The sequence below is a fragment of the Miscanthus floridulus genome, chromosome 16 (genome assembly GCF_019320115.1).
Source record: "Miscanthus floridulus cultivar M001 chromosome 16, ASM1932011v1, whole genome shotgun sequence".
Taxonomy (NCBI): domain Eukaryota; kingdom Viridiplantae; phylum Streptophyta; class Magnoliopsida; order Poales; family Poaceae; genus Miscanthus; species Miscanthus floridulus.
The window spans coordinates 50,886,643-50,913,971 of record NC_089595.1 but is presented as its reverse complement, the minus strand read 5'-3'; the positions used below and the strand labels follow the sequence as shown (position 1 = coordinate 50,913,971).

Genomic DNA, 27,329 nt, shown 5'->3' with positions numbered 1-27,329 from the left:
GGGTGGTTTTTGGGTGGAAGGTCCTAACACCGCACTGAGTCCGAGACTCAGGGGTGGGGGCTTGGAGTCCAAGTTTGGATGGGGACCTGGACCCCATGACAGGAGGGTAGTGGGTTGGTCCTGCTTGTGTCTGGGGTACAAGCGGATCATATGTTTCGGGGTACCCAGCTGGACACATTGATTCACGAATTGTCGGGCGATCTGGTACAGGCTTGTCTACAGTCTAGCAACGTAGTAAGAACTGAAAGATGAAAGATGGTAAAATAAATCTGATTGCTTACCACCTGCTTGAAAGTAGCATAGGTGCTTACATAGAATGGTAAGATGTTTTGAATTTTCTAGATACATAACTTTTGTTATACACTTAGATATACATTATATATAGATACACAGTAAAAACAATGTATCTGGAAAACAAAAAACGTCTTATAATTTGAAACGAGAGGTGTAGTGGATTACACTAGATATACTATTGTCAACCTGTTAATTAGTCTTGTCCAAAGACATTACTTCCACTATGGTACAGGCTCATCTGGACGCAATGCAAACACACAGCTTGTAATTGTACATATGCTTTGTGAGAAATTCCAGGAACTACCATGAAACCGAAGCTCACCTCTAGCTATATGGACATATGGTACTATCCCTTGTGCTGGTTTCCAGTGAGGCTTCTCCTTTTGCCTGAATGCAACCAGCAGAACGTCGAAACCATCCGAAAGCCACTGAGCACCAAAGACCAGGTTCCTTTCCTCCTATGCAGGCTGCGGTCAAGGATATATAAATTCAGATCTGGACTGCTTCTCTAGCTAGAGTGCCGTCCTTGCAAATTGTTTCGCCTTTGTAGGACACCATGACTTGACATGGCAGCGCCCAAGAGAAATTCCAAGATCATGCATGTGACTGACGGCTGGCGAGATGAACCTCACCTCGCCTCGCCTGTGGACTGCGGTGGTGGTGAATGACGATGGTGTGAGTGACAAAGATGGTTGGCAGCGTCGGTCGGAGCAAGCTCGATCTGCCAATTGATCATTACAGTACAATGCCGCATGAGTGCAGGCTGCATTCGCCGCGGTGCGTGCATCAGAATGCTAGTAGGTCCTTGCTGCCCATCCACGGGCGGAGCCACGTTGGGGCCATCCTGGGCTCCGGCCCCCCCTTTGTTGGTAATTTTTCAAAGGATAACTATGACTCTGTGAGACTGCATGCATATTACTTGCTCCACAGTCGCATGGCTGCATGCATATTTTAAAGGAGTAGTTATTTTCTTACACTTGATTCTATAGTTGAGCAACAGAGCCAACATGACAGCGTGAAAAAGTTACCTAGCTTCTAACGCCGATGTCTTAGCCAAAGAAACAGAGAAATTTTAGACAGATCTGCTATGGAGCTTGATCCGGCCCCCTCTTCCTTTCAGCTCTGGCTCCGCCACTGTGCCCATCCATCCGTCTCTTCTTCCTTGAGTACTTGGGTGGTGCTTCATTCAGCTTCAATTCGTTGTTGCTGTGATAAGAGGTCTCTGTCTCTCTCGTCCTCGTCCTCATGCTCGTCCATGATCCATCAGTCCTTTCATCCAATTGCAGTGTGGTTGGCCCCGACCGCTCTTGATCATCTACACGCAGACTCCAACTGTTGCAGGCTCCTTTATTTCCTTTCCATCCAGGATAAAAGCTGACGTGCAAAAGACAGGTTGATCGATCAATCGGATTCAGATCACTAGGGTATCCAATGGCAAAAGATTTCATGTGTTTGTGGGGAGAATTTCATTTCAGGAGAACCACAAGCAGGGCAGCAGCGGATCCATTGATCTGACTCTGACAGAATAGCAAAGATTGAAGTTAACTGGGTACTACTACTACAATTTTTTGTTACTGTCGCATCAAGCCGGTTTTACCTCATCCTAAATACTGGTATAGATCATTTTAGCTTTGTGCTAAATCATTCAATTTAGGTTTAAACCGTCATCAATATCTAAAACAATCACATACTGAATGCAATAGCAGGGAGTCAAAGGGTCACATAGGAATTGCCCTAACAAAACTCTTGTACTACTTGACACCAGATGGAGTAGCTATATATACTACTGTACGTACTAACCTGAATTCCAAAATCATATTTTTCAACATGCAATTTTCAGATGGATGCGCGCCGAGAGTGGTGGGGCCGACAAGTATGGTTGCACCGGACCAACCCACCACCACCAGGGTCTGCAGATATTCGCTGCACTTTCTCCTCAGACCGTGCCAAACATTCTTCGCCTTTCTGAGGTTGCACCATCTGTCCCTGCTTCCCTGGTGCTTTTCAGCCTTTCAGGATACGCCTTTTTCCATATGTGAACGTTTTTTATATAAAAAAATGTAAATGTATCTTCCTCTCATGAAAGGATAAGGTTCTTCGCTTTGTCATGATAAAAGTTCTAAAGATTTTGTCACTTTGAATAAGTTTATACATTTTCAAGGAAACATTATGACATATAAATACATATAATTCAATTGTAATCACTCTAATTTTTTTTTTCAAAAAAAATGCTACTACAACCATTGTTCTTTGATAGAAGAAATTTAACATCTTGAGTGCCATGGTGTAGACTAAAATAATTGTTTAAATCATTGTAATAACTGAGAGTGGTGCGTAGGCCTAAATCTGTTTTTGAAGAAATATTAAAATGAAACAAATTAAATAAAATATATAATAAGCGCTAGAGTTTAAACTTAAAATGTAGATTAAAAATTTACAACCACTAATAAAATCCAAACTACAGATTCATGATGTTATAAAAAGAATGCAACAGAGAGTTAATATAAGCTAAGATTTCAACTAAATATACACATTAAAAACACATGGAGGTACAAATACAATCACGAAAAATACATATAGAATAATTGATAAATTTATCATAGTTGAATAAAATTATACAGTATCTGATATAGAAAATACATAGAAAAAGTAAAGATAATCAAATCTAATTAGTTGTACATACTAATTTATCTGAAATGTTTTAATAATTACGTAATATAAGATTTAGATTGTGCAGCATGGATTGATGGGCTAGTATGTCAACTCAAGGGAAGATAATGTCGACCGAACACTTGGGAGAGTGAGTAATAATGGCTACAGACCGTACCAAAAAGAGTGTTCGGCTGGCTGGTTGAATAAGTCAAAATATTGTTCCAGCTGGATTGTTATGAGAGAAAAATATTATTCTGGCTGAAAGACACTGTTCATATAAACAGTGCCCACGTAAGTGGGCTGGCCAGCCCCAGCCGCGGCAACCAGCCAGCCGAACACGCTAAAAGTGTTTGGTTTTTACTTTTGCAAGTTGTTGAAGAGTGCCGCACTGACTAGCTGCTGCACTAGACGTCTCGAGCATGAACTGGAACCAACCACCGGTAAAATTGGAATAAGTTCATGCTCTGGCCGTTGTCATGCAGAGCTGGCTATCATGGTCCACTACCAACAGCCATGGTCGATTAGAGGAGGGTGAATAGTCATTTTTAAAACTTAATCGCTACAACTAGCTGAAACAGATGTAGACTTAGACAAAACGTCTAGCCACAATTACACTTCTCTATCTATCTTCACAAGTACCTTATAAAATATCCTACACAAGGTTATAACTAAGGTGCCAAGCTAGTGAGAGCTCACCTACACAAGTCTAGTTTGCAAGGTCACACCAACCTAAGCAACTAAACTCAATCAAACACATGGAGCTCCTACACATACCAGTGAGCAAAAGTATACTACCAAACACAAGCTACATAAGTAAGCACTACAAAAGAACTACACAAGCTTAACTAGTACAAAAGAACAACTACAACACTAGCGCAAGATATTGGTTGAGCCTCGTTGACGCAATCATCCAAGGTTGTCGTCGATCCTTTTGCTAGGTATCAAGCCCACAAGCTTGCTATCACCCCTAGAGGTGAGACCCCAACGTGAGCACTAGCACTTGACCCGGCCGGACTACTTAGTGCTTTTCACACCTCGTTTCTACTATATTGTTCTTTACTTGGCTTTTCATAATAACTCCACACGCATACACCTACATGCTCTTGTATTTGGCCAGACAAACAACAGGGACTTCTAAACACACATGGACACAACTAACCAACACGAAAATTAAAACGAATTTAGATATAGCCTAGTTGTCTTGTTCTTGCCCAGCCAAGCTTTCCATATGCAACTTTGAAGTATTTAGTTTCCCGCATTAGAATCAGAACCTAGCTCCCTAGATGCAAAAGGCAGCCCAGAGCCTGGCCGCCAAGATACGGATTTCATTTGCGTTTCTGGTGAGACCGGCTCGCATGGTGCAGTATAAAGTTTCTTAATGATGCTATTAACATATGATTAATATATATTAAGTGATATTAGTGTATTTTAAAGTAGATTAAGATATTAAAAGTAAAATACTCCATGTATTCCAAATTATAAGATGTTTTGGCTTTTCTAGATACTACATTGCTTTTATTATATATGCATCTAGACATAGTGTATGTCTAAAGTGTATAACAGAAGCTATGAATCTCAAAAGGCCAAAACGCCTTGTAATTTGGAATGGAGGGAGTATGAACTACTACAGTGTTGTTACACAAGTTAAATATTATAAGATATCTTTTCTATTTTTGTTCTATAAGGTATGGCTTCATACAAGTAACCAAATAACATCTCTTCTCACTCAAGCTATATACATACATACAACTAAATAAGAATAACTTGCATTTCTGAAACTTGTATAGAAAAAACCTGATTCATATATACGAGTCAGGCACCTCTCCTCAACAAACCAAACAAGCTAATATTGAGACTCTCACTCTCCCCTCCTCACTGGCGGAGCCAGGGGGGGGGCTGGCAGGGGCCATGGCCCCCCCCAATGTTTGACACAAAAAAAAAATTAGTAGTATAACTTAATATTTTTTATTTATATTAAGAGGAAGATTATATAAAATTCTTGTTATATATACCTATTAATATCTTCTAGATAATATAATCATACAAAACACAACTAGATAATAAAATTATCACAATGAAAAAGACCGAGCCGGCCCCCCCTAAGTATAATTCCTGATGGCCGGCCCCCCCTGACTCTAAATCCTGGCTCCGCCACTGCCCCTCCTGTGCTGTCCTGCATGCGGCAACATGGCAGAGGATGAGCGCCGCAGCCAGTGCTCAGTGCCCTGTGGACTGTGTCGTAGTGGCGAATGACCCTGGTGTGAGTTATAAAGGTGGCCGACAATGTCGGCAGCCAGAGCAGGCAATGCAATCTACTAGCCAGTGCATGCAGACGGCACGGCAGCGCCAACCAAGTGACCGGCCGCACCGTCACCACCTACATGAAAATTTCAGCCTGAAATGGATGCTTCAACTCATCATGCATGCACGGGTACAGCAGTGGAGTACGAGTACGATGGGTGATCAATATCCGTCGTTCAGTGGATTGATGCGTCGTACGTGACCCATCGTCCACCCCGGCCGGCGGCCAATGGCAATGATGCGTGGCCCCGGCAGCTAGCTCTTCATCTTCACGCAGACTCTATAATTGAGGGCGTTCCTTTTCCACGCTCAAAGCAAGCAATCGAATTTGGTGTTTCTACCCTTACCATAGATTCTAATAATGATTTTACTCCTACTTTCCTCCTACTTTCACATCACCCTCCGCTTACGATCGGACTCATATGCTAGAATCTCCTGTCTAACACTGAAACGGCGCAAGCGCAGGGGTGCCCCTAGATTTGCAGCCGCTAGGCCCATGGGCGCCATGGCTATCGCCTGTTCACCGCCAAGCCAAGCTTCATCGCGGACTGGCAGGCTAGATACTAGATAGAGAAGAGGAAGACAGGTATATTTGGCCATCTGGCACTGCGTAAAAAACGATTTTTAGCAACGGCTCGATTTTTTTTAAGAGGTGGCTGGTGATGGAGCCGCCCCTACAGTGGCGTGCTCGGGTGCCCAGACACCAGCCGCCCCTACAAATGGAACAACAGGGGCGGCTGGTGATACGAGCCGCCCCTACAAATGGGGTCTGATTTGTAGGGGCAGCTCAATCACCAGCCGCTCCTGGAGTTGCTATTTGTAGGGGCGGCTCAATCATCAGCCGCCCTTACAAATGACCCACATATAAAACAGCTGCAGCACCTTCTTCCTCCTCGGGTCACTTACTCCAACCCGTAAAAGAAAGGTGGGGAGGCCTTGGGCACCTCCAAAAAATTGTTCTACTAAGGGAGGAATGTTTTGGTCTCAAATCTTTTGGTTGAGAGGTTGTAGAAGGTAAGAAAATGCTATTCCACACTTTTTTTTGAATGTTTAATGGTTGGTTAGTGAGTAATTAGAGTTTTGTTTTTCTCTCTCTTCTATGGTGCTTGAGCTACTTATGAAGCAAATTAGACCCAAGTTTTTAATGTACTAGGATAAATTAGGGAGGGGAACAAGATCATACCCTTATTTAGTCCATCTTTCTTGATTTTAGTGAACAATTAGTTAGTTTTATGGATGTTTCATATGCATGTGGATCTAGATCTAGGGTTTGGTTTTTTTATTAATTTAGTTTTTGTAAATTTATGTTTGATGAAATTGGACTAGGGTTTGTATGAAAGATATTGGGTAAAATATAATTGTTGCCAATTGTTTTGAAATTGTTTATTGTAATCAATAAATATGTATTTTAATTATTTATGGATAAATAAGCCATTAATTAATTTTCCTCTACCATGGTGTGTTTGTATGCTTCATGTAATTATATTAGATTTATATTCATATATATCTAAAGTATATATAATTATTCTCAAGTAATTATTACTTTGATTTATTTTTATATATATCTGAATAAGTAGTCCTTTAATGTTTGTTTTGTTGTTGTTGTAAAAGATGGAGTACAGGAACTCTTAGATGTATGGTTCGTTAAGGTTCAAGGCAGGTTTCCGTGAAGAGGTGGATAAATTTATTGAAGCCGCAAAGAAGCATGCAACGACATTGAAAGAGAATAAGGATACAATTATTTACCCCTGTAAAGATTACAAGAACTGTATGGCATGGACATATGTGACTATCATCAGATCACATTTGATTATGCGAGGATTTGTTGAGGACTACATAGTGTGGATTCATCATGGTGAAATGGTTATTGTTAACGATGAGGATGAGGAGGAATACAACGACGAAACCATAGAATCCATGTCCCAATATTCAGTAGAGCCTGATGCACGAATGGATTTCGAGTTTGGTAATGAACAAGGTGGTGATGCTGGTGGTTGGGATGGTAACGACGAAGGTGGTGCCAATAATGATGGTGGAGCACGTGTCGGAGATGAAGATGATTTAGAGGACATGATTCGAACCCTTGGACCAGAGATTTTACTAAATAGTCCAAAAGGTCTAGAAAATTTGGAAAGGGTGACAAAAGCATCGAAGGAGACTGTGTATGGTGTTGAAAAGGGTTGTCCGACACATTGGACATTGCTACGTTTTGTGCTTGAGCTGCTCATCCTGAAGGCTAAGTACGGCTGGTCAGACTGTAGTTTCAATGATCTATTGCATCTCCTGTCATGGGTGCTGCCACAACCAAACTCAGTTCCCGCCAACACATACCAAGCGAAGAAGGTCATAAGTCCATTGACAATGGGGGTTGAAAAAATCCATGCATGCCCCAACCACTGTATATTTTTCATGGCGAAACATTCAAGTCACTGGATAAATGTCCCCGGTGTGGGGCCAGCCGGTACAAGAACAATGACCTTTACGGTGGGGACGAACCCTCCATAGGGAAAAAGAGGAATAAGAAGGGTACAAAAAAGGTGGTACAAGAATTTCGGCCCCCAGAGGACACTCCATTAGGCAACGATGCAAAGCAGAGAAGAATTCCTACCTTGGTAATGTGGTACCTGCCAGTGACTGACCGCTTGAGACGTATCTTCCTAAACCCTAAAGAAGCCGCACTCATGACATGGTGGGATGATGAGCGCAAGGTGGATGATGATAAGATTGCACACCCGGCTGATTGTAGTCAGTGGCAAAGGTTTGATGAGAAGCACAAAGAATTCAGCGATGACCCAAGGAATGTATGGTTTGGCTTGAGCACCGATGGAATGAATCCCTTCAATGAGAGGATGAGCGACCACAGCACATGGCCAGTGATCTTGACCATGTACAACATCCCAACATGGTTGTGTCAGAAGAGAAAGTACCTTCTCCTCACTATTCTTATTTCTGGCCCTAAACAACCAGGCATTGATATAGACGTTTTCCTCGAGCCTTTGATGCAAGAAATGAAGAGGCTATGGAGGCATGGGGAGCAGATATACGATGCATTCCGAAAGGAGGGCTTCATATGTAGAGCAATAATATTTGTTACTACCAATGATTACCCCACGATGTTTGCTTTGTCTGGACAGATCAAAGGGAAGACGAGATGCTTGGTTTGCTTGGATGGTACTACATGGGTGTACCTAGATGCATCCAAGAAGATAGTTTACCTAAGGAACCGGCGCTTCTTAAAGATAAGTCACAAGTACCGCAACAAATTGTTCTTTAGATTTTATGACAATGCTCTGGAGATTGAACCCCTTTAGAGAGACGTCATAATGGAGAACACATGTACAGAATGGTGAAAAACATACGCGTCGTCAATGGAAAGAAGAATCTAGATGGGACGAACAGAGATAGAAGCACACCTCCTGTCGAAGGTGTACCTTTCAAGAAACAATCGATCTTCTTTCAGTATCTGCCTTATTGGCCAGACTTGGAGGCCCCCCATGCCATTGATGCTATGCACGTGTAGAAGAATATCTTTGAGAGTCTTATTGCTACCTTGATGGACACAGGCAAGTCAAAGGATGGTCTAAAAGCACGGAAAGACATGGTGCAGCTAAACGTGATGGCACAGCTTCACCCGGTATCTGAGGCTAATGGAAAATACACTCTGCCGGAGGCGTGCTTCAACCTAACACCAGACGAGAAGAGAGCTATATGCACTTTTGAAAGGTCCTAATGGCTAGAGGGGGGTGAATAGACTAATAAAAATTCTACAACAACACTTAACAAAATAGTTAGACAATTATGAGGCGAAGCAAGTGTTGCGCTAGCCTACTCAAAATGCAAGCCACCTACCACAATTCTAGTTTAGATAGTGTCGATTCACACAAGAGCTATGACACTACCCTATGTTAGTGTGCTCTCAAATGCTAACTAAAGAGCCACACCAACCAAGCAAGCAAGCTCTCACAACTAGCTACACTAAAGAGCTTGTCAACTAGTTTGCGGTAAAGTAAAGAGAGTGATCAAGAGGGTTATACCGCCGTGTAGATGAAAGAACCAATCAATCACAAGGATGAATAACAATGAAGACCAATCACCTCGGAATCAATGATGAACACAATGATTTTTACCGAGGTTCACTTGCTTGCCGGCAAGCTAGTCCTCGTTGTGGCGATTCACTCACTTGGAGGTTCACACGCTAATTGGCTTCACACGCCAAACCCTCAATAGGGTGCTGCACAACCAACACAAGGTGAGGATCACATAAGCCACGAGCAATCCACTAGAGTACCTTTTGGCTCTCCGTCGGGGAAAGGTCAAGAACCCCTTACAATCACCATGATCGGAGCCAGAGACAATCACCACCCTCCGCTCAACGATCCTCGCTGCTCCAAGCCGTCTAGGTGGCGGCAACCACCAAGAGTAACAAGCGAAATCCACAGCGAAACACGAACACCAAGTGCCTCTAGATGCAAACACTCAAGCAATGCACTTGGATTCTCTCCCAATCTCACAAAGATGATGAATCAATGATGGAGATGAGTGGGAGGGCTTTGGCTAAGCTCACAAGGTTGCTATGTCAATGAAAATGGCCAAAGGTGTGAGCTTCAACCGGCCATGGGCCTTAAATAGACGCCCCCACGAAATAGAGCCGTTATACTCCTTCACTGGGCATAACGCGGGCTGACCGGACGCTGCAGTCCAACTGACCGAATGTAGCACCGGACGCTCCGGTCGTGAATACCGGACGCGTCCGGTCGGCATACCGGACGTGTCCGGTAGCCCCCAGACTGCCACGTGTCCAGTTCAAACCAACATAGCCGTAGCTACCCAATCTGCCGACGACCGAACGCTCAAACCGGATGTTGAATCACAAATGACCGGACGCCGAGCCGCAGCGTCCGGTGGAGTACAGTAAGCATTCACGCTGGACCGGACGTGTCCGGTGATACCGGACCGGACACTACCAGCGTCCGATCAACTGTACTGTCGAACACTGTGTTTTCTGATTCACACCGGTCGCGGAGTTCGTCGCCAAATACCGGACATGACCGGTCACCATACCGGACACGTCCGGTCACTCTGTAACCAGCGTGACTAGCTCCTTTTCAACTCTATCTTCTTCACCCTTGCTCAAATGTGCCAACCACCAAGTGTATCACCTTGTGCACATGTGTTAGCATATTTTCACAAACATTTTTCAAGGGTGTTAGCACTCCACTAGATCCTAAATGCATATGCAATGAGTTAGAGCATCTAGTGGCACTTTGATAACCGCATTCCGATACGAGTTTCACCCCTCTTAATAGTACGGCTATCAAACCTAAATGTGATCACACTCTCTAAGTGTCTTGATCACCAAAACAAAATAGCTCCTATGGTTTATACCTTTGCCTTGAGCCTTTTGTTTTTCTCTTTCTTCTTTCCAAGTCCAAGCACTTGATCATCATTATGATATCATCATCATCATGCTATGATCTTCATTTGCTTCATCACTAGGAGTGTGCTACCTATCTCATGATCACTTGATAAACTAGGTTAGCACTTAGGGTTTCATCAATTCACCAAAACCAAACTAGAGCTTTCAATCTCCCCCTTTTTGGTAATTGATGACAACCCTTATACAAAGATATGAACTGAAATTCAATTGAATTCATGTTGCTTGCCCAAGCATATTTACTATGTGTAAAAGGATATGGACAAGTTTCATGAACCCTAAATGGTAGCAATTGCTCCCCTACATATATGCTAAGAGTTTGGATTGTAGCTTGCACATATGCTTAGATAGGAAATGTAGGAGTCAATGTCTACCACATGATGCTGTAACACCCGGTTTTAAGGACAAAACCTGATGCACACTATACGTGAGTCTTTAGAATCAAATCTCACATATAGCTACAAATGAAGGGACAGTATCAATTCATAATGCTTAATATATAGCGAACTTAGCAAAAGAGATAACCTTAGAAAGCAATCAACAGATAGACAACTCTGATCTCCGGGTGCAGACTTCACTCCACTGGATCCAACTGACTGGTTGACCACAAGCCCAACTTCTCAAGTCTCTGACAGACTGTCATCCAGCCTGAGGTGTGGGGGAAATTGCAAGGGTGAGTCCATGTCGAACTCAGCAAATATAGCAACAAGGTAGTGTAATCCATAACCACATGATCAAGTATAATTGAATAATAAATAGCTCAAAACAACTCAGTTAAGCATAATTAAACAAGTGCTCATCTTTGGCGTAAGAATCCCTTGGCCGCTCGTGACCGTGAGCACGGCTGATATATCAGTTTATTAAACTCTGCGCAGAGGTGTACACTTTCACTGTGAGTCATGATTTCCAAATGTATGGGTTTGCAAGGTCCAAACACCGGAAATCATATAAAGCTGCTCAGAAGTTCGTCTAACCGGGAAGGGCCGCAGGGTCATCGGATATAGGAACCCCCCTTCCATTAAAAGGCTGCTTCCATAGCATGGCACAATAGGACAGAGGCTGTCCTATACCCAACTCGCAGTATCCTCTAAGCCTGCTAGAAAAGGTCTCCCAAGCAACTAGAGCCAGAGCCATATAGCCCTCACAGCTGTACTGTAAGTCCCGGATGATCACTTACAAATGAGACCTTGTGGAGAGGGAATTTAACCCTCCTGTTGTTGCTAACAAGTCATCTTTTATGTTTATAGCATATTCATTAATCAAGTTTCAAGATCATGGTCACAGAAAGAAAACCCAAACTATACTTGCCTTAAACACCGATCCTTCGGTAAGCTTTAATCTTCAACGTTTTCTTCTTCTTCTTCTTCTCCAACTTCTTATAGATCACCAACGCAAAACTCACCGACTGGACAAGACCGAAAAGCACCACACAAGCATCCGAACAAGCATGCATAGCAAACATACTAGATTAGAACAATACACCAATCAATGAAAAGATTCGAAATCTAATCTACGCATTGCTACGATCACGCACACGTGAAAGGTACACTAATCGGAGCTACGGTAAAACAGAAACATCTATCGAAGGATTTACGTTGGAAAGAAAACTATATGCTTTATCTATTTTAATGATCATAAAACATGTATAAGATATCTCAGGGGAATATCTAAAATTGAGTTAAGTCATTTTATACTTGAGTTATTAGATTTAGAAAACTAAGATAAATTAATCATATCTTAATTATAAATATCTTGATATCATTTATGCAAATTAAATTGAAATATAATAACAAATGAGAGTATATATATTCAAAGTATATATGTCACATTTAAACTTGGCAAATTACAATTTAAAGACATACATGTTTATGTCACTAATTAATCATATTTTATTAATCAACATATCTCATATTATATAAAGTATTTAAACTTTACTTTAGAAATATAGAACATGTGAGAGCAACTAATAGGACAATTATATTATGTCTCATAATTGATCCAAACAAGTTATAATTAAAAAGGCATTAATGTTGGCATAAGTCATATTTTATAATTATGAAGGATTATACATATGCTTTAAGTCATTTAAACATTTAACACGAAAAGATAAAGAACATATAATAACTAAACGAAAGCACTTATGTTTCAGGATTAAACTAAATCACTTATAAATCAAGAGAGATTAAGGGTAACATTAATTAGATTTACAATAATTTATAAATGACCGAAGTATATGCCTATGTTACTTTTAATTAAAAACTCAATTGCATAAGCACAAATCAATTAATATTTACTTATAAAATTCAAAGATGTGAAACACGATAAATTTTCCTACTAATGTGTACCTCATGATCAGCACGGTCGTAAAAGAACAAGAACGAAATTAAACTGATTGTTTTTAATTGGAAAACCACTAACTAATTATTAATGCAATTAGTATTAGATTAATAAATTCATAATTAACTGACTTGATAAACTTTACTACTACTGCATAGAGCACAAAATTACAAAGCTAACGCAACTAGAATCGCTCGAAACGGAGTTAAGACGATTAAACTGCGGCTAAACACGTTGGGTGGCAAAACTATAATTATTGCATCATCTACCTTGCTCTCTCATCTTCTTCCTGTCTGTTCGTACGTACACAGACTTTCAATGACCATGGAAGGTGCTGCTGTTGCTCGCGGAGGGGAAGTCAAGGACGGCCGGCAGTAGGGCAGGGACCTCGGCCATGGGGCCTGCTGGACGGCAGCGCCGTGGCTCCTTCCCGCGGGTGCCGCGGTTGCCTGCACGGCAAGCCCGAGTGGCACCAGCACGGCGCCGGTGGCCTGCTCGGAGAGGGGCCGCGAGGAGGTGGCCGGGCTGGGGTGAGCGCAGCCGGTCCAGGCGGATGGCAGGTAGCGCAGGGGTGCGGCTAAGTTCCGGAGACGGTGCTGCAACGCGGATCAACGAAAAACGAAGAACCTCCGTCAGCCATGGTGGTTCCTTGCCGGAGAAGAAGAAGATGGGTTAGGGAAACGATCAAACGATGGTGGATTCGGCAAACGAAGGACGTGCCGGTGTAGAGGACGACGAGATCTACCTCGTGGTGGTGACGGTTTTCGCTGGAGACGTCCGAGGTGGCCGGAAAAGCTCGCCGAAGGTTCGCCGGAAACCTAGCTATGGAGAACTTCGGCGTCCGATCTGCGGGGCTACGAGTGGCGGCTCGAAAAACGGGCTGTACTTCTGGAATCCTCGCGTCGAGGGCTACGCCGGCATATATATATACGTAGGGTTTGGATATTTTGGAAATCCGAGATATTTTAGTAAATATTGATTTTCGGAATTAAAATAATTACAGAAAATCGGCAATTACTATTTAGGCTCCGAAAAATATCTCTGAGCTCCGAAAAATACTAGAAAAATTCCTGGGGATAGATGGAAGAATAAGGAACACAACCAAAGTGGTTTAGCTCCCGAAAGAGACTTTTGCATTGATCAAGGAAAAAGATAAAACTCCAAGAAATATGAATTTAATCCCGAAAAAAGATCGGAAAGATTCCCGGAAAGAGAGGCATCGTCCTAACGTGTCTTAAAACCTTTTCCAAGCCTTTAGATTTTAAAAACAAGGCATCTTATCTAACTTTTGTTTTTGCAAATTTTCAAATTCTTTTTAAACCACTACTTGAAAGCAATATTTTAAATATTGAGATTTGAATTTATTTTCCTAACCACTCATCACAAAAGTATCAATGCAACGGCATGTATGCACAAACATGTTGTTACCCTTATGTTGGATTTTAATTTAAAGAAAAATTTCTTTTACCTATGTTTTTATGAGCACAAAACTACAAAATAAATCATTTTTACTCTATTTCTAAAAGTGCAAAATTTAGGGTGTTACAATTCTACCCCCCTTAAGATGAATCTCGTCCTCGAGATTCGGAAGATGATGATCAAGACACTAGAATACACACTGCCATTGGATCTTCTCCACTTTCTCGAGTAGTTCCACCATCTTGACAAAGATTCCTCTTCACTTTGCACACTTGTTAACTTTTACTCCAAATAGCATACTCGCTGATCCCAAGATGTTTCTAGGCCCTCTAATTAACTCTCAAGTATCCACAAACCAACTCTCTGGTACTCTTCCAATTGTTAGGCCTCTTCTCTTTTCCTTTTTAACAACCTCAATGAACTGTTGCAGCTGGGTGCTAGCTTATTCTTCACACTAACACTCCATATGCTTCTCACAAAGACCACTTTGGAATCCATTGGGTGACAAACTCTTGTCCTCACTAATTCCAAAATGTAACACAATACTTCTCAACATGTCTTGCTAGATTTTTTTTAGTCCAAGATATCAAATCGACCACTTCATACATCCATATTCCAATTAATCCTCATGTATTACTCTCTTGGTCCAAAATAGATTCCAACTTCAAAACACTATTAACTATATATATGCTCAGGTTGAGTTGTGACTCTTAAACACAAAACTTAATCCATGGTGTCGTCCAATCTTCCTAGCATAGCTCTTCCAATTTGCTAACGACATTGGCAACAACTTTTATTTCTTCTAAAGATAACACATACTTCTAAACCAAAAACATTTGGTTACTTGAACCCAACACTGATGTCACAATCTCAAACCAACTTACTGAAAATGTCCCTTAGATTCTTATGGTTCACGTAGATATCACTCTTCATGTACAAGTAGATAATACCACTATGCTCCACAATGGATAACTCCAGATCTCATATGTCAAATAGTCCATCTCAAGCCTCCATAGTTGACTTGATGCATAATTCACTGCTTTTCTTACATTGAACATATCCATATCCTTGCCAACCGCTTTATAAAAGAAACTCTTATGTTCAACACTATAATACCTCTAATGAACGTGTGATAGAATCTTACCATTCCGGGGAACTCTGAATCCCTCTTGCATACTTAAGCGGGTTCCAGCTCAACACATCTCTCTTGAGCGATTGTCCGTATAATTCTATCATTAGAGACATCCCACAACCAAAAAGAGAACTCCATCCAAACTAAACTCACTTAAGTTGCCAAAGAACCAACTGTAGAGGAGTCCAATCATCATATTTTCGTATGCCATCAGTGCCAACTTGTCTTGAGTTGAAGATTGAACTCCCAAGTGATGATAGCTTGAAGCGAAGACCAATCCTGACAAAATATTTGAGCTCCTTGTAGATGATCCAACCTGTTAACAATCTTGAACAAAGATCCTTGTGTCTGATAGTGATTCCTCAACCGTAGGAATAACCGATACTTCCAAGTGAAGCTCTAGATTGTATGAGACCTCCATCTTGCGATTCCTTTATGCCTTGGCTACCCCCCTTAAGAAAAGATCAAGTAGGGCACCAAAGGATAGCTTGAATCTTCTTCTAAGTGAGTTAACTTATCAGGATGACCTTTGATAACCAAGAGGAACTCATGTGTATAAGTAGGAACAAGTAACCTCAGTTTATCCGCGAGTAGAAAAACAGCAGTGCAGTAAAACTACTATAATTCCTGTTCTGTAAATCCAATAATGTCGTACTTTACACCGTTGGAAAGCTCATTAAATCCTTTATAACTTTCATGTAGAAGACTTCTCCAGACTCTACAGCTAAGTTGGTCAGAAATAGTGCACAACAGAAACTGTTCCAGGTTTCAGACTGCACAGAAACTTCAACTTGTGATGACTATATTTCCCAAATTAAAATAGCTATGAGGGTGAATCCGGAGGCATATGATAGGTACAGAAGTCCAGTTGATCCCATAGAAATTTTGTAACATTTTCTTGAACAGGTATTGTGATATAACCAGAAAACCACATACTGCTCCAGATCTCAGTCAGCACAGCTATATCCTCTTGAGATTTTGGTAACTCCATAACCAAATTAGATATCAGGGTGATTCTTGCGGTCAAAGAAACATGTTGAAGTCTACTGTTCTCCAGAATTTTGTCATGATTTTTAATTACCCAAGAATAGAGATATAAACCAAAGATGATAGGTTGCTCCAGAAAGATAGGATAGGAAAACAGGAGAAAACCAAAACCCAACTATCTATTCATTAATCCTTATGTCTTATGCTTATAAACTAAATGAATTTGTGGAAAATACCACAAAATCATTGCACTCATTACAAAGATTCAAAACAAAACATAACCATAATGACAAGCCAACAAGCAATTTGGGTGCACAATTCAATCATTGACTTAAACTTGCGATGCTATCGTCTTCTTAATATTATGGGTAAAGATCCAATAGCTTAACTTCAAATTGCGCAAGAAGGTGGTAAGACAAGATTCTAAAAGCATATCAAAGCAAGGAGTAGATGGGAACAAGAAGCTTTTAAAGAAGCATCAAGGAGGGGACGAATATCAAGGGTAAAAATATAGTAGGGAAGAAAATATCAAGGTTTATAGAACAAGGATTTTTGCTGTAACTTGTAAACCTTAGAACGACCAGTTTCTACTAGGCTTGCGTCCTACAGTCAGCATTGCTCTGATACCACTTGTAACACCCGGTTTTAAGGACAAAACCTGATGCACACTATACGTGAGTCTTTAGAATCAAATCTCACATATAGCTACAAATGAAGGGACAGTATCAATTCATAATGCTTAATATATAGCGAACTTAGCAAAAGAGATAACCTTAGAAAGCAATCAACAGATAGACAACTCTGATCTCCGGGTGCAGACTTCACTCCACTGGATCCAACTGACTGGTTGACCACAAGCCCAACTTCTCAAGTCTCTGACAGACTGTCATCCAGCCTGAGGTGTGGGGGAAATTGCAAGGGTGAGTCCATGTCGAACTCAGCAAATATAGCAACAAGGTAGTGTAATCCATAACCACATGATCAAGTATAATTGAATAATAAATAGCTCAAAACAACTCAGTTAAGCATAATTAAACAAGTGCTCATCTTTGGCGTAAGAATCCCTTGGCCGCTCGTGACCGTGAGCACGGCTGATATATCAGTTTATTAAACTCTGCGCAGAGGTGTACACTTTCACTGTGAGTCATGATTTCCAAATGTATGGGTTTGCAAGGTCCAAACACCGGAAATCATATAAAGCTGCTCAGAAGTTCGTCTAACCGGGAAGGGCCGCAGGGTCATCGGATATAGGAACCCCCCTTCCATTAAAAGGCTGCTTCCATAGCATGGCACAATAGAACAGAGGCTGTCCTATACCCAACTCGCAGTATCCTCTAAGCCTGCTAGAAAAGGTCTCCCAAGCAACTAGAGCCAGAGCCATATAGCCCTCACAGCTGTACTGTAAGTCCCGGATGATCACTTACAAATGAGACCTTGTGGAGAGGGAATTTAACCCTCCTGTTGTTGCTAACAAGTCATCTTTTATGTTTATAGCATATTCATTAATCAAGTTTCAAGATCATGGTCACAGAAAGAAAACCCAAACTATACTTGCCTTAAACACCGATCCTTCGGTAAGCTTTAATCTTCAATGTTTTCTTCTTCTTCTTCTTCTCTAACTTCTTATAGATCACCAACGCAAAACTCACCGACTGGACAAGACCGAAAAGCACCACACAAGCATCCGAACAAGCATGCATAGCAAACATACTAGATTAGAACAATACACCAATCAATGAAAAGATTCGAAATCTAATCTACGCATTGCTACGATCACGCACACGTGAAAGGTACACTAATCGGAGCTACGGTAAAACAGAAACATCTATCGAAGGATTTACGTTGGAAAGAAAACTATATGCTTTATCTATTTTAATGATCATAAAACATGTATAAGATATCTCAGGGGAATATCTAAAATTGAGTTAAGTCATTTTATACTTGAGTTATTAGATTTAGAAAACTAAGATAAATTAATCATATCTTAATTATAAATATCTTGATATCATTTATGCAAATTAAATTGAAATATAATAACAAATGAGAGTATATATATTCAAAGTATATATGTCACATTTAAACTTGGCAAATTACAATTTAAAGACATACATGTTTATGTCACTAATTAATCATATTTTATTAATCAACATATCTCATATTATATAAAGTATTTAAACTTTACTTTAGAAATATAGAACATGTGAGAGCAACTAATAGGACAATTATATTATGTCTCATAATTGATCCAAACAAGTTATAATTAAAAAGGCATTAATGTTGGCATAAGTCATATTTTATAATTATGAAGGATTATACATATGCTTTAAGTCATTTAAACATTTAACACGAAAAGATAAAGAACATATAATAACTAAACGAAAGCACTTATGTTTCAGGATTAAACTAAATCACTTATAAATCAAGAGAGATTAAGGGTAACATTAATTAGATTTACAATAATTTATAAATGACCGAAGTATATGCCTATGTTACTTTTAATTAAAAACTCAATTGCATAAGCACAAATCAATTAATATTTACTTATAAAATTCAAAGATGTGAAACACGATAAATTTTCCTACTAATGTGTACCTCATGATCAGCACGGTCGTAAAAGAACAAGAACGAAATTAAACTGATTGTTTTTAATTGGAAAACCACTAACTAATTATTAATGCAATTAGTATTAGATTAATAAATTCATAATTAACTGACTTGATAAACTTTACTACTACTGCATAGAGCACAAAATTACAAAGCTAACGCAACTAGAATCGCTCGAAACGGAGTTAAGACGATTAAACTGCGGCTAAACACGTTGGGTGGCAAAACTATAATTATTGCATCATCTACCTTGCTCTCTCATCTTCTTCCTGTCTGTTCGTACGTACACAGACTTTCAATGACCATGGAAGGTGCTGCTGTTGCTCGCGGAGGGGAAGTCAAGGACGGCCGGCAGTAGGGCAGGGACCTCGGCCATGGGGCCTGCTGGACGGCAGCGCCGTGGCTCCTTCCCGCGGGTGCCGCGGTTGCCTGCACGGCAAGCCCGAGTGGCACCAGCACGGCGCCGGTGGCCTGCTCGGAGAGGGGCCGCGAGGAGGTGGCCGGGCTGGGGTGAGCGCAGCCGGTCCAGGCGGATGGCAGGTAGCGCAGGGGTGCGGCTAAGTTCCGGAGACGGTGCTGCAACGCGGATCAACGAAAAACGAAGAACCTCCGTCAGCCATGGTGGTTCCTTGCCGGAGAAGAAGAAGATGGGTTAGGGAAACGATCAAACGATGGTGGATTCGGCAAACGAAGGACGTGCCGGTGTAGAGGACGACGAGATCTACCTCGTGGTGGTGACGGTTTTCGCTGGAGACGTCCGAGGTGGCCGGAAAAGCTCGCCGAAGGTTCGCCGGAAACCTAGCTATGGAGAACTTCGGCGTCCGATCTGCGGGGCTACGAGTGGCGGCTCGAAAAACGGGCTGTACTTCTGGAATCCTCGCGTCGAGGGCTACGCCGGCATATATATATACGTAGGGTTTGGATATTTTGGAAATCCGAGATATTTTAGTAAATATTGATTTTCGGAATTAAAATAATTACAGAAAATCGGCAATTACTATTTAGGCTCCGAAAAATATCTCTGAGCTCCGAAAAATACTAGAAAAATTCCTGGGGATAGATGGAAGAATAAGGAACACAACCAAAGTGGTTTAGCTCCCGAAAGAGACTTTTGCATTGATCAAGGAAAAAGATAAAACTCCAAGAAATATGAATTTAATCCCGAAAAAAGATCGGAAAGATTCCCGGAAAGAGAGGCATCGTCCTAACGTGTCTTAAAACCTTTTCCAAGCCTTTAGATTTTAAAAACAAGGCATCTTATCTAACTTTTGTTTTTGCAAATTTTCAAATTCTTTTTAAACCACTACTTGAAAGCAATATTTTAAATATTGAGATTTGAATTTATTTTCCTAACCACTCATCACAAAAGTATCAATGCAACGGCATGTATGCACAAACATGTTGTTACCCTTATGTTGGATTTTAATTTAAAGAAAAATTTCTTTTACCTATGTTTTTATGAGCACAAAACTACAAAATAAATCATTTTTACTCTATTTCTAAAAGTGCAAAATTTAGGGTGTTACAGATGAAATGGTGGCGGACATCAATGTGCTTTGTTCTTGCATGTTGAACCGGATTGTTGGTTAGCTTGATTGCACTCTCATTGTCACATAGCAATGGCACTTTCTTGAACTTGATTCCAAAATCACTCAAAGTAGCCTTCATCCAAAGTACTTGTGCACAACAACTACCGGCGGATATGTATTCGGCTTCGGTGGTTGATAATGCAACACTATTTTGCTTCTTTGATGACCATGAAACAAGTGATCTTCCCAATAATTGACATGTGCCCGAGGTGCTCTTCCTTTTAACCTTGCATCTCGCATAATCCGAGTCAGAGTAACCAACTAGTTCAAACTTTGCTCCTTTGGGATACCACAAACCAACATTTGGTGTATGCTTCAAGTACCTCAATATTCTCTTTATAGCCTTCAAATGACTTTCTCTTGGTGAGGCTTGAAATCTTGCACACATGCATACACTAAACATGACATCCGGCCTTGATGCGGTCACATAGAGTAGGCTTCCAATCATAGACCGATACAATTTTTGATCCACCATATTGCCACTTGCATCACTATCCAAGTTGCCATTTGTTCCCATTGGTGTGCTAATGACTTTGCTATCACTCATGCCAAACTTCTTGATCATGTCCTTGATATACTTGCCTTGACTTACAAATGTACCATTCTTCAATTGCTTGATTTGAAGACCAAGGAAGGAACTTAACTCTCCAATCATGGACATCTCAAACTCATTAGCCATCATCTTTCCAAACTCATCACAAAAGTCATGATTGGTTGATCCAAATATGATGTCATCTACATAGATTTGTAATACAAATAGATCTTTTCCAATCTTCTTGATGAAAAGAGTGGTGTCAACCTTGCCCATTGTGAACCCTTTAGAGAGTAGGAAATCCCTCAATCTCTCATACCATGCTCTAGGTGCTTGCTTCAAGCCATACAATGCTTTCTTCAACTTGTATACATGGTTGGGCTTCTTATTATCTTCAAAATCGGGGAGGTTGCTCTACATATACTTCTTCATTGATGTAACCATTGAGAAATGCACTCTTAACATCCATTTGATAGAGCTTGATGTTGTGGGCACAAGCATAAGCTAGCAAGATTCTTATTGCTTCCAAACTAGCAACCATGGCATATGTTTCTCCAAAGTCAAGACCTTCAACTTGTGTATAGCCTTGTGCTACCAATCTTGCCTTGTTCCATACTACTATCCCATCTTGATCTTGCTTGTTTCTAAAGACCCATTTGGTTCCAATCACATTGTGTCCCTTTGGTCTCTCTACTAATTCCCATACTTGATTTCTTGTGAAGTTATTTAATTCTTCTTGCATAGCATTCACCCAATCAACATCCTCCAATGCTTCATCTATCTTCTTTGGTTCAATGGATGACACGAATGAGAAGTGTTCTCAAAATGATGCCAATCTTGATCTTATTTGTACACCTCTTGAAATATCACCAATGATAGTGTCTAATGGATGATCTCTTGCAACATTGGTTGGTTGGAGGATTGAAACTTGATTGCTTGCACTTGCTTGATCATTGGGTTGAGATGATGTACTAGCCACTTGATCTTGTTCATTGTCATGAGATCCACTTGCACTAACTTGATTTGTATCATCTTGCACATTTGAGTTGGAGAGCACTTGCACTTGATCATCTTCATCATCATTCACTTGCCTAGGCCTCAATTCACCAACATCCATGTTCTTCATGGCATTTGAAAGTTAAATGCCTCTAACATCTTCTAAGTTCTCATTCTCTACTTGTGAACCCTTGGTTTCATCAAATTCAACATCATGAACTTCCTCAAGAGTACCATTATCCAAATTCCAAACTCTATATGCTTTGCTTGTGGTGGAATAGCCAAGTAGGAATCCTTCATCACATTTCTTGTCAAACTTGCCCAATCTTGTGCCTTTCTTCAAGATATAGCATTTGCAACCAAAGACCCGAAAATATGCAATGTTGGGCTTTCTACCATTCAAGAGCTCATATGGTGTCTTTTCTTTCAATCGGTGACAATAGAGGCGGTTGCTATAATAGCAAGCCGTGTTGATAGCTTCGGCCCAAAAGGATTGACTCATATTGTACTCACTAAGCATAGACCTTGCCATATCAATGAGTGTTCTATTCTTTCTCTCAACAAGGCCATTTGATTGAGGAGTGTACTTGGCTGAGAATTCATGTCTAATTCCAAATTTATCACACAACTCATCAATTCTAGTGTTCTTGAACTCACTACCATTGTCACTTCTAACTCTCTTGATGGTTGTTTCAAACTCATTGTGAATGCCCTTGACAAATGATTTGAATGTTACAAACACATCACTTTTGTCCACTAGAAAGAATACCCAAGTGTATCTAGTGTAATCATCCACTATCACAAAGCCATATTTGTTTCCACCGATACTAGTGTATTGTGTTGGCCCAAACAAATCCATGTGCAATAACTCAAATGCTTTACTAGTGCTCATCATGCTTTTCTTAGGATGGGTGTTTCCAACTTGTTTGCCGGCTTGACAAGAGCTACAAAGCTTATCCTTTTAAACACAACATCATTCAAGCCTTTAACTAAGTCATGCTTAACCAATCTATTCAATTGTTTCATTCCAACATGACCAAGCCTTCTATGCCATAACCAACCCATGCTAGACTTAGTGAACAAGCATGTAGATAATCTAGCTTCACTAGCATTGAAATCAACCAAGTATAGATTCTTATATCTAAAACCTTTGAAGATCAAATTAGAGCCATCTACACTTATGATCTCTACATCATCTACCCCAAATATGCATTTGAATCCAAGATCACACAATTGAGCCACGGATAGCAAATTGAAGTTCAAGCTCTCTACTAGCAACACATTGGATATGCTCATGTCATTGGATATTGTAATCTTACCAAGCCCTTTGACCTTGCCTTTGCCATTATCACCAAATGTGATACTATCATAACCATCATTGCCATTGGTATTGATTGAGTTGAACATTCTTGCATCACTGGTCATGTGTTGAGTGCACCCACTATCAAGAACCTAATGCCTTCCTCTAGCTTTTTAATTGACCTACAAAAGAAGATCAATTCTTTTTACGTACCCAAACTTGCTTGGGTCCTTGAAGGTTAGTTACTAAGCTCTTTGGAACCCAAATGGCTTTCTTCTTTGAGCCCATCCATGGTTTACCAATGAACTTAGCCTTCACACCATTTGTACCCTTAGTAAACATATAGCATGAATCAAGCTTAATGGAGGATACATTAGCATTTTTGCTCTTGTTTTTGCATTCTTGCTCTTTGTGACCCACTTGCTTGCAACTAGTGCAAAACCGATCATTGTTCTTCATAAAACTAGTCTTGTGAGGAACAAAGGCCGCCTTGCCTTTCTTGGGGGTATAGCCCAATCCCTCTTTGTAGAGAGAAGCTCTTTGGCTACCCAAGCACATAAGCAAGCGGTCCTCACCACCATAAGCCTTAGCTAAGGTGTGAGTGAGCTTAGTGACCTCCTTCTTGAGGTTCTCATTCTCAACCACTAGTGAGGCATCACAAGTGAGACCATCACTACTAGATGAGGTAGAAGTGGAAGTACTACAAGGGTTAGTGGGAGCAACAATGATAGGCATAGATAGTGATTCATCAATTATATCACAAGTTAAACCTACATTGCAAGTTTCAACATGCTTCTTTTTATTTTGCTCTTTAAGCGAAGAAGAATGAGCTTTTTCAAGCTTTTTGTGAGCTTTGCCAAGCTTCTCATGGGCTTCCTCTAGCTTCTCATGAGTTGCTTTGAGCTCATCAAGGGCTTGCTTAAGGGCTTTTACTTCCTTATTCAAGCTCTTGCATTCCCTTCTCTTAATGTTAAAGTGTTCTTTAGCATCTTCTAGCATGTCAAATAATTCGTCCTTAGTAGGTTCATCATCATCATTATCACTATTATTTTCATTTTTATGTTCATTATCATCAACATGTTCTTCATCACTTTCATCATCACAAGATTGTACCTTAGTGGCCTTAGCCGTGAAGCATGATGAAGATTCGAAGAGAGAAGGCTTCTCATTGATAGCAATGCTTGCAAGAACCTTCTTCTTGGTGGTCTTGTTATCATCACTATCATCATCTTCATCACTTGAGGAAGCATCACTATCCCAAGTGATTACATATGAACCACCCTTCTTCTTCTTGAATGCCATCTTGTCCTTCTTCTCTTTCTTTTCCTTCTTGTCCTTCTTCTTGTTCTTCTTGTTGTCATCATCATTGTCGCTATTGTATGGGCATTGAGCAACAAGATGATCTTTGCTTCCACACTTGAAGCACCTTCTTGACTCTTCTTTGTTCTTGAATGAAGATTTCTTTCTTCTTGCACGGTAGCCCTTCTTCACCATGAACTTGCCAAATCTCTTGACAAAGAGAGCCATCTTCTCATCATCATCATCATCCCATGAATCATATTCTTCACTTGATGTTTCTTGCTTTGCTTTGCCCTTGGATGATGTGGCTTTGAATGCCACGCTCTTCTTCTCATCCTTCTTCTCATCTTTCTTCTCCTTCTTTTCTTCCTTCTCAAAATCATCTCTATATGTGTCATCGGTCATTATATCTCCCAACACTTGGTTTGGTGTCATGGTATCCAAACCACTCCTCACTAGAATAGTGACCAATGTGCCAAATCTTAAAGGTAAGCACCTCAAGAACTTATGGGAGAAGTCCTTGTCCTTCACCTCTTCTCCAAGTGCTTTGAGATCATTGATAAGCACTTGAAGCCTATGGAACATCTCCGGCACACTCTCATCCTCCTTCATCTTCAAGCTTGCAAACTTCTCTTTGAGGATGTAAGCCTTAGCACCCTTTACGGCTTGAGTGCCCTCAAATGATTCTTCCAACTTCTTCCAAGCTTCATGTGCCATCTCAATATTCTTGTTTTGCTTAAATGTTCTTTCATCAATTGCATCATGAATGGCACTTAGAGCAATATCATTATTTTGGAGAAGCACTTCTTTGGCCGCGGTGGGATTCTCTGGATCATCAATCTCAATTTTGGTTTCTACCACCTTCCACACCTTTCTATTGATTGACTTGATGTGTGTGGTCATCTTTGACTTCCAATAAGGATAATTTGTGCCATCAAATTGGGGTGGCTTCTTGGTGTTGTTGATTTGAGCCATTTTTACACCGAAGGTTGTTAAGCCTTAAATAACGGTGACCTCGGCTCCGATACCACTTGAAAGGTCCTAATGGCTCGAGGGAGGGTGAATAGCCTAATAAAAATTCTACAACAACACTTAACAAAATAGTTAGACAATTATGAGGCGAAGCAAGTGTTGTGCTAGCCTACTCAAAATGCAAGCCACCTACCACAATTCTAGTTTAGATAGTGTCGATTCACACAAGAGCTATGACACTACCCTATGTTAGTGTGCTCTCAAATGCTAACTAAAGAGCCACACCAACCAAGCAAGCAAGCTCTCACAACTAGCTACACTAAAGAGCTTGTCAACTAGTTTGCGGTAAAGTAAAGAGAGTGATCAAGAGGGTTATACCGCCGTGTAGATGAAAGAACCAATCAATCACAAGGATGAATAACAATAAAGACCAATCACCTCAGAATCAATGATGAACACAATGATTTTTATAGAGGTTCACTTACTTGCCGGCAAGCTAGTCCTTGTTGTGGCGATTCACTCACTTGGAGGTTCACACGCTAATTGGCTTCACACGCCAAACCCTCAATAGGGTGCCGCACAACCAACACAAGGTGAGGATCACACAAGCCACGAGCAATCCACTAGAGTACCTTTTGGCTCTCTGCCGGGGAAAGGTCAAGAACCCCTCACAATCACCACGATCGGAGCCGGAGACAATCACCACCCTCCGCTCAACGATCCTCGCTGCTCCAAGCCATCTAGGTGGCAGCAACCACCAAGAGTAACAAGCGAAATCCGCAGTGAAACACGAACACCAAGTGCCACTAGATGCAAACACTCAAACAATGCACTTGGATTCTCTCCTAATCTCACAAAGATGATGAATCAATGATGGAGATGAGTGGGAGGGCTTTGGCTAAGCTCACAAGGTTGCTATGTCAATGAAAATGGCCAAAGGTGTGAGCTTCAACCGGCCATGGGCCTTAAATAGACGCCCCCACGAAATAGAGCCGTTATACCCCTTCACTGGGCATAACGCGGGCTGACCAGACGCTGCAGTCCAACTGACCGGACGCAGCACCGGACGCTCTGGTCATGAATACCGGACACGTCCGGTCGGCATACTGGATGTGTCCGGTAGCCCCCAGACTGCCATTTGTCTAGTTCAAACCAACATAGCCGTAGCTACCCAATCTGCCGACGACCGGACGCTCAAACCGGACGCTGAATCATAAATGACCGGACGCTGAGCCGCAGCGTCCGGTGGAGTACAGTAAGCATCCATGCTAGACCGGACGCGTCCGGTGATACCGGACCGAACGCTGCTAGCGTTCGATCGACTGTACTGCTAAACACTATGTTTTCTGATTCACACCGAACGCGTCTGGTCGCGGAGTTCGTCGCCAAATACCGGACGTGTCCGGTCACCATATCGGACGTGTCTGGTCACTCCGTAACCAGCGCGACTAGCTCCTTTTCAACTCTATCTTCTTCACCCT

At 41.1% G+C, this 27,329-nt stretch overlaps 1 long non-coding RNA gene across 1 annotated transcript in view; it reads right to left on the bottom strand.

Annotated features, from left to right (window-relative positions):
* Positions 1-20,146, bottom strand: part of LOC136512131 (uncharacterized) — a 36,939-nt gene extending 16,793 nt beyond the window's left edge. The window contains exons 1-8 of the long non-coding RNA XR_010772986.1: positions 19,886-20,146; positions 19,410-19,788; positions 18,112-18,208; positions 17,329-17,451; positions 13,764-13,927; positions 13,288-13,666; positions 11,990-12,086; positions 11,207-11,329 (exon numbers count right to left, since the gene is read on the bottom strand). This is a non-coding gene — a long non-coding RNA (uncharacterized lncRNA). The remainder of the gene's footprint in view (positions 1-11,206; positions 11,330-11,989; positions 12,087-13,287; positions 13,667-13,763; positions 13,928-17,328; positions 17,452-18,111; positions 18,209-19,409; positions 19,789-19,885) is intronic.
* Positions 20,147-27,329: the final 7,183 nt, after the last annotated feature.